General features: G+C 42.6%; 1 pseudogene; it reads right to left on the reverse strand.

Moving 5' to 3' along the window:
* Positions 1-932: 932 nt before the first annotated feature.
* LOC101424340 (elongation factor 1-beta-like) lies at positions 933-1652 on the reverse strand (annotated as a pseudogene).
* Between the last annotated feature and the right edge of the window lie 12098 nt (positions 1653-13750).

The following is a 13750-nucleotide window of genomic DNA, read 5'->3' on the forward strand; positions in this document are numbered from 1 at the left end:
TACTTTTTTGTCGTCTGACCCTCACACTGAATGGAAGCTCCATGAGAGCAGTTTCCGTTTATCTTGTTTACTAAAGTATCCGTAGGAGAAGCAGATTTGACTCAACTGATAGAGCATCTGCCTACCATATGGGAGGTCCAGGGTTCAAACCCAGGGCCTTCTGACCCATATGGTGAGCTGGCCCATACACAGTGCTGATGCATGCAAGGAGTGCTGTGTCACACAGGGGTGTCCCCCATGTTAGGGGAGCCCCATGCGCAAGAATTGCACCCTGCAAGGAGAGCAGCCCCGTGCAAAAAACAAAAAGCACAGCCTGCCCAGGGGTGGTCCGCACATACAGAAAGCTGATGCAGCAAGATGATGCAACAAAAAGAGACACAGGTTCCCAATGACACTGACAAGAATGCAAGTGGACACAGAAGAACACACAGTGAATGGACACAGAGAGACAAAGGGGGGGGGGATTTAAAAATAAATAAATAAGATATCCCTAGGACCCAGAACAGGATCTGGCACAGGGTAGATGCTTAAAGAGTGGTTTTTTAAACAATGAACTAATGAACTGGTAAAAGGATGAATGGATGGGTAGAAGGGAAAGGAGGGGAAGTGAGGAGAAGGGAGGGGAGGGGAGGGGAAGGGAGGGGAGGAGGGAGGGAGGAAGGATGATGGACAGATGAATGGATGGAGATTTGGGTGAATGGTGGATTGCCACCTCAACCTCTGCATTCCTGCCTCTGCACATGTCATTTTTTGTTTCAACCCTTTCTTTAATTTCCAAAATCCCACTGATACAAAGCAAAAATGTAGAACATTTTCCCAAAGATTTTGGGGGCCATAGCCAGGAAACACATATTACAAAATAACAAATTACTTAAAACCACACAAAAGCATACCCGCTCTTTTTTCTGTTTTGTTTTGGTTTTTGGTTTGTTTTTGTTTTTCAAACTTTTATTTAAGTGCAATGATCCAGGATAGATTTTATATCTTGTTGAAAGCAACAACATCCATGGACTGCACATAGTCCTCAAAAGCAGTTATTTGCTCCTCCAGCATATCTGTCCCAACTTTATCATCTTCAACTACACACTGTATTTGTAAGTTTTTTATTCCATATCCCACTGGAACTAGTTTAGAAGAGCCCCAGACCAAGCTGTCTGCTTGAATGCTTCTGACATGCTCTTCTAACTTTGCCATATCTGTTTCATCATCCCAAGGTTTCACATCAAGTAAGATGGAAGACTTGGCAACAAGTGCAGGGTTTTTGACTTTCTTTGACTCATACTGGGCAAGGCGTTCTCTTAGCCGCTTAGCTTCTCCACTTTCCTCTTCCTTATCAGATCCAAAAAGATCAATGTCATCATCATCTTTACTGTCTGTAGCTCCACTTCCTGTGGTGTCTTCCACATTAGCGGGTCCATATTTGCCCAAAGTTTTCTTCACTCCTGGCAGGCTGGCTTTCTCCTTTTCATAAGACTTGATGTGATTATACCAACATAGGGCATGATACAAATCGGCAGGTGGTGGGCTGGAGACTGCTTCCAATACTGCCACATCTGCTTGTGATGGCACATATCCCTCGATGTAGCTCTTGTCCGCCAAATAATTGTTGAGCACCTGAAGGCCAGGGGGCTTTTCAGGTCTCCGAAACCCATGGCGAAAGCTGTATTCAGGGACTGGGCAGCAACGGAAGAAAAAGCACAGTCTACCGCAAGCGCTGAGAGGAAAAAAAAATAAAAGCCATACCTGCTCTTAAAGGCCCTTTCAACTACCCCATCACCCCAAGTGATCCCCAGCCTTCTGCCATGTTGAAGGCTCCTCTCCCCTCTTCCTTCACCTCTTCTCCACACTCCTCCTCCTCCCTGGTCTTCTCCTCCATCTCAAAAAGTTAAAAAATAATTTCATTTTCAAATGTAAAGCAGCTTAACCTTGATTTTTCATTGCTTGATTTTCCCAAACAGAACAGTGTGCCTCCGCTGTCTTTTGAAATCCCTACATCTCTGAACCTTGGACCAGTTATAGTACCTTCTCTCCATCTTTGTTATAATCTCCTGGAAACTCTCTCTTATTCACTGAAAACTTCAGTCCCAGCTCACTGTCTTCATCCAGAATAATTTCAGGAGGTTAGTCAATCGCTGAGATCCAGGTGGTGCGATGGGAGTGAGGAAAGCTGGAAATAATTGCTGTGTAGAACAGAGGAGTGAGCTGGCTAGAAGAATTCATGTCCAGCACCTGGAGTACTTTTGGAATTATTAAAGAGTTGGTCAAGGAATAGCCTTAGCCACCCACTGTGAGGTCACTTCCTAAAACTTGACATCATTTGAAACTGCACTCACCAAAATCCCTTAATTCACACATTTCACTTTCCCCCTCCAGCCCCATATCCACCCAGCTTGCAAACCCAAGCACCCTGCTGTAGCCATTCTTCAATCTCATCAGGATCGCCAGCCCATCAACCTCTCCTCTTCCTCCTACCTATGAACCCCTGCCTGTCTCCCCTTTTCTCCCTTTCTCATTTAGATCCCAGGATCTATCAATACAATACTATCCCACTCCTCTCTCCCTCCATCACATCGATTGGCAATAGCCCAATTCTGAATGAATCAGCCATCTTCTTCCTCCATGCTGTCACTGCTGCACAAAACCACAAAAAAGTAACACATAAACCCTCAGTGTCCAACCACAGAGCAATGGGAGACTAATGGAGGGTTTAAAGCTTAGAAATGACAGAATCAGATTTATATTTTAGAAAGCTCTGCAGCATGAAGAAAAGATTGGGAGAAGGAGGCAGGAAGATGAGTGAAAACATGCATCTTCTTCATCCCAACACCACACCATATTCTCAATGTTCTGTGTTCAGTTCACAATTAACACTCTTCCTCTTACTTCTTCTCTAATATTCCTGCAATCCCTCATGTCACTGGTATACGTGTCTGTCTCCTTGACGAGATAGGAAGAAACTTAGATAGAGGATCCAGTGCAAGCTTAGGTTCTGACTGACAAGCTTGTGTACTTGGACAAGTAACTTAACCTCTCTGAGCTTCAATTCTCTGATGTTCTCATGACACACACAAAATATGAATGAATAATATCAGTAATCAGTAGTGAGACTGCATTCATTAAAAAAGTGCCTTGCAAGCTGTACAGCATCCTATAAATATTACCTATTATTATTATCCCTAGTTTATAACTCCTTTGAGAGTAGGGCTCATACCTTGTTTGTGTTTGCATCCATCCCTTCTAGTGCCTCACACATTGAAAACACCTTGTAAATGCCTTCAGGGATAAATAAACCAAGAGGTATCACACTAATGAACATTTAAAGAGGGAGTAAAACATTTCCAAGACTGCCCTTTTGAAACCTCCTCCTCCCTCCACAGGTGATCTTTGCTTTGGTTTAATTTTTCTCTGCCCTGAAAGAGCCACCCTGGCCCATATGCAGAAATTAGTCTCTTTACAGAGAGGTGCCTGCCTCCTCCATGCCTCAGCTCAGAAGACCAAACAATGAAGTGTTAGAAGACCCTGGTGAAACATTAAGATCATGAGACTTTGTTTTCAATTCATTCAGTAGGATGATTCAATGGCTCTTTGGCCAGACTTTGGTTTATACTGCTCTTCTGAGATTATTATCCCTAATTACTTGGAGATCCTAGTGGAGCTTCCTTTCAGGGCTATCTGGTCACCCATATCCAAATACAAATACACCCTTTTCCATCTATGGGTGAGAGCAATCACTGACAAGACCACTCTCACACATTCAGGTGAAATATTGTCTTAGAATTACTTTTTTTTTTTTTAACATTTATTTTCTTTATTTCTCCCTACCCCCTCATTTTTTGCATTTACTGTGTCTGTTCATTGTAAGCTGGTCTTTTTTTTTACCCCCTCCCCCTGCCCCCCCAGTGGCACTGGGAACTGAACCTGGGACCTCCATGTGGAAGGGAAGCACCTAATCACTTGAGCCACCTCTGCTTCCTGCTTTGTTGTGTCTTTCATTATGTTCTCCTCCATATGTCTCTTGTTGCATCAGCTCACCGTGGGAGCCCATCACGTCAATTTGCTGTCTTTCTCATCTTCTTTAGGTTACATCAGGAACTGAACCTGGACCTCCATGTGGTAGGTGGGAGCTCAAACACTTGAGCCACATTACTTTTTAATTTTAAGAGACACTAAGGCTACTGGCTAAGGAGCTGCCATAACCTGTAATAAAAAGGTCCTAAAAAATCAGCTGTTTGCCCTGTTTGGGGAAAAGGAAGAAGCAAATAGGACTAGGCTAATCTCCACCACAGGAATAAACCTTGGCTGCTTTGCAGCTTAGACCTGCTGAGTGATGCTATTCTGGAAAGTTCATCTCTGAGTCTCCCAGTCATTGCTCAGGAGGGCATAAGTCTCTGTTTACTGGCTACTTGTCAGAGTATCCACAACTGTCAGGTAGGGTATACCTGGTGAGTATAACTGCCCCCATGAAAGTGGCAAAGGCTTGCTTCTCTTGCCTAGCAGATTTCTCATTCTCTGTGGTGGCATGAGCAAAAACTGAACATCCCCGTGGGAAAGTTTGAGGGACCCAAGAGCCTGCATCTCTCTCCATGCTCTCATTCTTTTTTAACTGACTTCCTTCCCTGAAATTTAAATCTTGAACAGTGGGACATAGACACTGCAAAAATATGGGGTTCCATCCCATCTCACACAGCTCCCACGTTCTACCTTCAGGAACTGCCTTGATTCTCACACTTGGCTCTCCAGCTCCTCCAATGGGCTCTGATGATCCCTATTTTGTGAATTAGCCAAAAGTCTTTTATGATCTTTGTAGTCTGATCCTTGGGGAAATGGTGCCATAGTCTCTGTATTTTCCTATTTCCCTGCTTATATATGATATAAACACATCCAGCAAAGAGAACACACTTGTTCCAAGTGATGTAAGACTGAACTACTTCCCCTTTCCTTCTACAGAGGATATGCCCAGGGCAGAGAATAAATACTCTCAGCCTGTCCCAGGTCCCAGGGACAAGACAGAAGTTGCTGATGGAGCTTCGAGTTCAATGACCTTTGCTTACCTTTTCAAGTTCAGTCCTATGGTCAAGTGTTCAAATAGTGAGCAAGAAAAGTGACTTTCAGAAGTAGAACAATTTGCCAAAAGGAGCTCATGGTCTTTAGCTATTCCTGAAGAAGTAGGGTCAGATGTATCACACTGAGAATTCTTAGAGGATGCAAAGGCAACCCTCACTCACGATTCAGGACAATTATTCCTGCCTGAAGTTCTCTATTCACCTTAAGAGACATCACAAAATCCATTTAACTGTGTTTAGTTTCGTAGTCTTGGGAGCGAATCTGCCCAACTCCTCAGCTCGACACTTCTCTGCCCCTTTTCCCCTTATTGAGTTCAGAGTTAGAGTCCAGGCCTTCTCCCAGCAGAGAGAATCTTCCTCTAAGGAAACCCAAGAGTTTCCAAGGCATTCTGCACAATACTCCTTAGGACAATGTACCAGTTAGAATAGACTGATATAACAACCCCAAATATCTCAATTCTATAGCACAATGAAGCTTATTTCTAACATCACAGCCCAATGCAGATCAATTAGAGGAGTGGAGATATCTGCTCCATGCAGTTATTCAGGGGCCCAGGCTCTTCCCATCTTGTGACTCCACCCTCCTCTAAGTATTTGAAGTTCTCTCCATTTAGCTAGTGACCAATGAAAGAGAAAGAGTGGTAAGAATTGCACAGGAGATGTTTGTATGGGCCAAAACAAATAAAATAATCTGCCCACATTCTGTTTGCCAGAATCCAGTCATGTGGCCTAACAATTTCAAGGGAGACTGGGAAATATGGCTTAGCTGTATGCCCAGGAGGAAAAGGAATGGAGGTTGATTATCAAAAGAATGCCACAGACCCTTAGCATTTGCATTGTCTCAGGATAGGGTCTGCCTTCCCTGGACTGTGAGCTCCTCGAAGGCAGGAACTAGTTTCATATTTGCCTCCCTGACTTATGAGCCCAAGTTGAGGGGTTCAGAAGTGGCAGTCTCAAGGGTGGGGCTGAGATAAGACCTGGGCATGCAGCATAACAAGCGGCCAGGCTCCTGGCACATAGAGAAAAATCATGACAAAGGCCACTAGATATGAATGATAACTGCAAGCAGACCCAAAGGGATGAGGACAGGACTAAGAGCAGAGCCTAGTAGAACCTAAAGCTGAGGAAAAACCCTTTGGTCAGAGCAGGGAGAGTTCTGGGAAGAGCACCACCCTGCTTGGACTTTGATTTTATAAAAGGCTGTCTCACTCATCAATTTATTAACCTTTGCCACAAAAAAGAGCAGGCCTTAATATACCTGCTTTATAGATATAGGAATCGAAAGGTTTGTCCGAATTCAGAAAGCACTAGAACTCAAGTCTTCTGTTAAGGAACTACATAAATCTACTAGACTATTCTTTAGTTATTTACCATGAGCAATGGAGAGCACATTCCTGAGGGGAATTCTTGGGAATTTTGGGGACCAGAAATTCTGGGACGTGTCTCCAGAAGTGCTCTGTGCTGTCTCCTGCTCTGTGTAACAGTTGACCACATAGGCCTGGCAATGAGTAGCATTGCCCAGATGTGTTTTGAGGGAACTGCCTCCCATTTTCAAAATATTTTAAGTTGTTGCCCACATTGAAAAATCCAGAAAGTTCTTGTAAAAATCTGGAGACCTGACTTCTTTTTTCAAAAGCCGAAGGTCCAGCCACCACAAGTCCAATTCCCATAAGGTGACAGTTGCCCAGAGCTGGAAGCACATGTCCCTTTCCAGCCCATGTTACTCATTTTAATAATCCACCTGGCTTTTGCAGGCATTTGAGTTGCAATCATCCTATGTATTTTCAGGTCTCCAACCACTCATTCCCTCAATCATGTAGTCAAAAGGTGTCTGCTGAGTGTTCTGGGCCAGGTTGTGCTAGATAGTGAGGATACTGAGGAAAACAAGACATGGTCCTACCCACAGAGAGCTCACAGTCTAGAGAGAAATACAAATATAGAAACACATCGTCACAAACATGGGGTGCTCCATAGGACCTAGATTTAAAATTTGGCACTGCAGTAGATTCCATCAGTGATCAACCCACATATATCCCTTTGGCTAGGTGATGGCTTCCTACTGCAGGCACCTGCAAGTCCCACTGAGTGTTTCCTGCACACCATTTGGAGGTGCTGGAGAGTAAATGCCCCAGGAACAGCCTCAACCAATAATTGACAAGAGTCGATGGATAAATATCCCAACACCCGCACCCCACAGGTGTGTTAACCCCAACTTATGTTCTAACCTGCCTACCAGAAGTTCCCCAGTTACACACAGGAGTAACCTGCTCAGTAAGGTCCCCTATAACCTCCCTTCCCTGTCCCACTTCCTGCTGGTTCACTGTTGCTTCCTCAGATCACCTCCCATGTAATCCACTTGCACATCCTTGTCTCCAGGCCTCTTTCTGGGGAACCCAATCTAAGATACATAGCAATAAATAAATGGGTGCACAGCCCTTAGGGCCCATTTAACTCAAATGGAAATTCACTGGCAATTAAGCTGGAATGGATCAGAGGATAAACCCAAACAATTCACAGGCTTTCCTTCAAAAATAGTAGTTATAATAATGAGGCCACTGAAAATGCTGCCTGATCAAGTACAGGACTCACATGTTTCAGCAGTTGGGGCTGCTTGTTTTAGTCTCTTTGGGGTCCTGCTGCACTCTAAGATAATTCAGCCCCTTTGTGGAGAGGCCAGGCCCACAGCCACCAGGGACCTTCCTTTCAACAACCCCATTCGCTGCCCCTTTTTGAAAGAAAGGAGACTTGTGAAAATCATGGAAAAGGTCAGGATTGTGAAATGATGGGTGATTGGGAACACTTGTGCCCAGAACCTTCCCGCATGGTCTTCCATCAATTCCTCCCAGCAGGTCTTTGAGGGAGTCAATTTCATGCTCACTCCCCAGAGGAGCCAACAGAGATTCAAAGAAGACAAGTTACTTGTCCCAGATCACAGAGCCCAAATCCATCTGCCTCCAAACCCATGCTCCTCATCAGGCTGGGTGCAGGCCTGTGTTTCCAGGTCATGGTCTGGGGTGAGGAGAGAAGGGAAGAGTCTCTGGAGAGCGGCAGCCCCAGTACTGGGAATGGCAGGGTGCTACATCCCTCTGGTCTGGGAGCACCCAGAGAAGAATGGAGGAAGAAGAGCCAGTGGGAAAGCAGGATGAGAATTTGGAGCAGAAGAAACAAGGCACTGTGGGGTTTTTTGTTGGTTTGTTTTTTATATCATGACTGAAGGCTCAAGGGAGCTCAGAAATGTGCAGAAGCTGCTTTAATGGGGGTTAATTCCTTTTTTAAAAGCTGATAGAGTCTCTCACACTGAAAGTGTGGATAGGAAGAAGAAATAAAATCGCCTTATGTAATCTCATTATGTGGTCACAGGCAGGTAAGACCAAAAAGAAAGAGGTATCACATTTTGCGCTGTTGAGCAGACTAGTTGGCAACATATTTAAAATGCCAACACTGGGCCTGGTACTTAGGAATGGCTCAATAAATGTTTGCTCACTCCTTTCCACCACCTTTCCTAGTTCTAGCAAATTAGAAGATCCCTGGCCTGACTTTTCATTGCTCATGTCTACCTTCCAGGATCAAACACCACCAGCTTCTATCAAAAAGCTAAACCAATATTTCCAACCAATCAACACTTAAACACGAAACCAATTTGCCCAATACACTGTCTATTTATTTTCCAGGCTGCAATCTTTATGATGCATATTCCTGAGGCAGTTAATTTGCTCTTGAATACATCTCTTTGTGTATTGGTTACCCATTTCATTAGCTGGGATATTGAGATGGGCTGGGACATGTGGCAGATTTTTCACTGCGTGAAAGGAGGTTTTTAATAAGCCCCATCATCACTGGCTTTATGGTGCCATTTGATGAGCGACAAATGTATTCATTTGGCAGCTGCACTCGTTAATCAGGTATTCACTGAGTAACAGCATATATAAATACAGAGAAACACAGAATTTAGGGAGCTGAGTGCAATCATTTTCCACAGGGATTGGAGTATTGTCTGTATTCACCATCAGTTTTCAGGCAAGGGGCTCTCCCTGCTCCGCGTGGAATTCTGGATGTAAGCATGCAACTCCCAGGCATAACTGGGGCCATCTATCAAGAGCTTCCCTCCTCACCAAGGCGCCAGACCCCCAGAGGGTGCTTGTCCCCTCTTTCACATAGAGCCCTGGCATCTGGGGCTGGTGGAGCAATGGTGTTAAACTTTTGCTGTGGCTCCCATCCCATTTGTCCTCAAAATGTACCCCCAAGGTTTAAAAAAAGGTACTAAAGTAGGTTGGGTCTTAAATGTAGAATGTATTCTAATGATCAGGACAAGAGAATAAAATTTCAGTTTCTAAATCTCTCAGATTATTATTTTTTTTATTTTAAATATACTTTCTAAAAGTTCACTGACTTTTTAGAATACTTTTTAAAAAAGAGTACTGTACAACACAAACAGGGAACCCTAATGTAAACTATGGACTATAGTTAATAATATAATTATATTGTTTCATCAATTGGAACAAAGGTATCAGAGTAATGCAAAGTGTGAATAATAGGGGAAACTGTGTATGTGTGAGGAGAATATAAACTCTGTGTTTTCTATTTGATTTTTCTGTAAATCTATAACTTCCCTAATAAAAAATATTTTTTTAAAGTTTACTGGCTCAGTACTGTGTCTTTGTTCAATAATACTTATAAAATAGAAAGCTATTTTTTAAATGGCCAAATATGTATCACTGTTTGCATTTAAGTTGCTTCTGACCTGATATTTGATATTTAAAATGTTGAAAATATTTTGTCACAAAGTACCTTGGGTTCTAGGTGGCCCCAGGAGTGCCCACTTATGGAGGCTACAAAGTTGAGCATGTCAGAAAAGCACAACATTGCCTCAAATTCCATTTGAGTTCAACCACTGCCTTGTAATTCAGTGAAATTTATAATTCAGGTGAAAAGGGAATGCTTCCAGTTTTAAAATGAGGAAGTAAATCCCCATCTACCCCTTTCTTCTTCGAAACTTACCAGCAATCTAGAGAAGGAGGAACAGTAACAGATACTTCATTCTTGATGGACTTAGGAAGCACCTGCAGCCTCACGCTCTGCATTTAGGCATAGGTCAAGCACAGCGAACAGTTACCAGGGAAGCAAGGACACCTGCCACAGGCAGAGCCAGCAGAAAACAGCACTCTCCAAAGTGGGCCACATAGCTTGGGGGTAAAAACCAGTGACCTCCGGTCTCAACTGGTAAGATTGGGGTAAAGCCGGATGGCTGGAGAGAGCTTCCTAAATCCTGATCATTGTCCTGAAAGGGTAGAGCAAGCAGCGCTGAAGAAGGAAACATGCAGGCAGCTTTATAAAACCAGGATAAAGAGAAAATGTGATTGGTAAACCATCCGGTACCTCCTGAAGGGAAGTAAAAGCCAAGGCACAAAACACGCACACATAAACACACACAAACTCATTGTCTTAGTTTCCCAGACACCTAGGACAAACACCACGCAATGGGTTGGCTTAAACAACAAGAATTAATTGGCCCACAGTTTTAGAGGTCAGAAGTCCTAAATCAAGGCATGGGCAAGGCCATGCTTTCTCCCCAGTCAGTAGGGTTCTGGTGCTGGCTTTCCACCAACCTTGACGTTCCTTGGCTTGCACCTCTGCCTCCCATCACACACACACACAGCGAGTGAGCTCTCCTGTGTCTGCTCTTCTGGTTTCCACTGACTTCTAGCTTCTTTCTATGACTTTCTATGACTTTCGGCTCTTATGTCTTCTGGATTCTTCCAGTTTCTGGTTTCTACTGACTGATGGCATCCAGATTTTCTCTTTATAAAGTCTCCAATAATATGAACTAAAGCCAACCCTAATGCAGTTGGCCACTCCATAATTAAAAATAACATCTTCAGGGAAGCAGACTTGGCCCAATGGATAGGGCATCTGCCTACCACATGGGAGGTCCGCGATTCAAACCCCGGGCCTCCTTGACCCATGTGGAGCTGGCCCATGCACAGTGCTGATGCGCACAGGGAGTGCCCTGCCACACAGGGGTGTCCCCGTGTAGGGGAGCCTCACGCACAAGGAGTGCGCCCCGTAAGTAGAGTCGCCCAGCATGAAAGAAAGTGCAGCCTGCCCAGGAGTGGCACGTCACACATGGAGAGCTGACACAACACGATGATGAAACAGGAAGAGATGCGGATTCCCGGTGCCGCTGATAAGGATAGAAGCCATCACAGAAGAACACATAGCGAATGGACACAGAGAGGAGACAACTGGGGGACGGGGAGGGGGGCAGGGGTAAGGGGAGATAAATAAATAAATATTTTTAAAAAAATAACATCTTCAAACAGTCTTATTTACAAGGGGTTCACACTCACAGAACACAGATTAAGATTAAGAACATGTCTTTTGTTGGGGTGCGTGATACAATCTACCACACATGCACATTACACATGCATGCACATACACACACATACACATACAAACATCTAATCTTATCTCATGTGGGGTTATGCTGTGGCCAGAAAAAGATCTTGCCTGCACCATGCCTCTGACACCTCTTCCATACAGTTCTTCCACAAGTAGCATTTAAGATAAATTTCTCTAGGTAATTATCAAAAAAGAAATGACAACAATACACAAAACACTGAGAGAAAGAAAGCCGTGAGGAATATAAAACAAAAGGCAGTTGAAGAACACACACTTTAAAAAGTGTAACACCAAGCAAATGAAAATAGTAACCAAGTAGTTTCCCATGGACTCAGAGAATTTAGAGAAAAAATAATCTCCATGAATCCCAATTTAAAGCAGAGATACAAGAGGTATAAAACAGTTATCTAGAGAACTGAGGAAATAAGTGGAAGATGAAAAATAATTGCAGAAATAAACATCACTTTGGAAGCAAAAAAGAGAAAATGGACATACAGAAACCACAGTCAGGGAAAGGCCAAGCTTGAGAAAATTGAGCAAAATGAAAAAGAAAGAATAAAGAATTTAAAGATATCAGAGAGAAAATGATGGATATGGAAGGCAGACAAAGAAGATCTAGCAAACACATAATTGATGTCCCTGAAAAAGATAATATGGAATAAAAAATTTCAGTTATAATTTTAGAAACCTCTTCTAAATAGCACAGCTTAAATCTATAGCTTGAAAGGGCATATTGTCAAAAGAATTAACACTAGGAAATAGCTTAATAAATTTACAGGTCTTAAAAGAAATTAACCCAACAGACATAAAGGCAAAACAATTTTATCGCATCATCTGTAAGGTGAAACAAATCAGTCTAGCTTCTGACTTTTCCATAACAATCTTCAGCACCAGAACACAGTAGGGCAATGTTTACAAAGTCCTCAGGAGAAGAAAATGTGATCAAAGATTTATAACCAAACTGTCATTTAAGTATAAAGATAACAAGTATTTTCAAACATGCAATCACTCAGGAAACACCATTCCCATGAGCATTTCTTGAAGAAATTACTAGAGGAGAATCTTCAGTCTACCAAGAGTTGAATAAGAAGCTGTGTCCAAGGAACTTGGGGTGGGGGGAAGGGGCATGACATTTTAAAAATGTAAGCCAGGGTTACAGAACAAAACAGAAGTATTATAGACCATAAAAAATTAGGAATAATATAACTACAAAAATCATAAGGTAGAGAGAGAAAGAAGGTGGGAATTTGTATAAGAATACTGAATTTCTCATCTTTTATATTGGGGGGGTTATGATATATTATTTAGAACTGATAAAACAAGTAATTAAGGAATAACTGTATTAAAGGTTCTAAGAGAATTAAGAATTAAAATATGACCAAAAAAAGTGGTATAGAAGAGGGAAAGTAGAAGTGAAGGTACAGAATAAGTGCTCAATGAGTATTAACTCAGTACTTTCCTAATTGCTTACAATGGGATGTGAGCACACACTTGTCTATGACAGGGATATTAGTCTGCCCCCAATATTCACTGAACCTACAGTGTATCTTAACTAAAATGCCATCTTTAAAAAAATAGAGTGAGGAAGAATAGTTAGGAAAATTCTGAAAAAGATGACTAATGAGGAAAGAAAACTGTGCTGTCCAAATGGTAGCTACCAGCCATTGCAGATCTGTGTTGTCCAAAACAGAAGCCTCTAGTCACATGGGGAATTTAAGTTTAAATACAAATCAGTTAAAATTAAATAAATCAAAAGTTCAGTTCCTCAGTCATACTATCCTCATTAAAGTGCTTAATAGCCAAATGTGACTAACAACTACTATATTGGACAGTGCAGGTATAGAACATTTCTGTCATAGAAAATTCTATCGCACAGCACTTGTCTAGAGTAATTTTTCCCCCGAATTTCAAGCCCATATATCCAACTGTCCACCTGTGTGTTGTATAGACACATCAAACCAAATTCATTAACTTCTCCATCTCTACTCCCCAAGTTTCTTCCTCCTTCTCCAACACTTCCTTTCATCCCAGTTCAAGTCAGAATCCTTTACATACCCTCCCAATTTCCTTCAACAACTAATCAATTACTAAGTCCTATTCCTTCTAAAATATAAGTATCTCTGTGCCTTCGTGCCCTCCCCTCTAGCCTCCACTCTCACCTAGATGAGTAAGGCAGCCTCCTAATTAGTTCTCTACATCCTTTCCTCCCTTCCAGCCAACAACCTATTCTGTAAACACAAGTCAGAGAGAGGTACATAAAACAGCTATGAGATATGCCAGTCTCATGC

This window comes from Dasypus novemcinctus, chromosome 24 (assembly GCF_030445035.2).
Source record: "Dasypus novemcinctus isolate mDasNov1 chromosome 24, mDasNov1.1.hap2, whole genome shotgun sequence".
In the NCBI taxonomy this organism is placed as follows: Eukaryota; Metazoa; Chordata; class Mammalia; order Cingulata; family Dasypodidae; genus Dasypus; species Dasypus novemcinctus.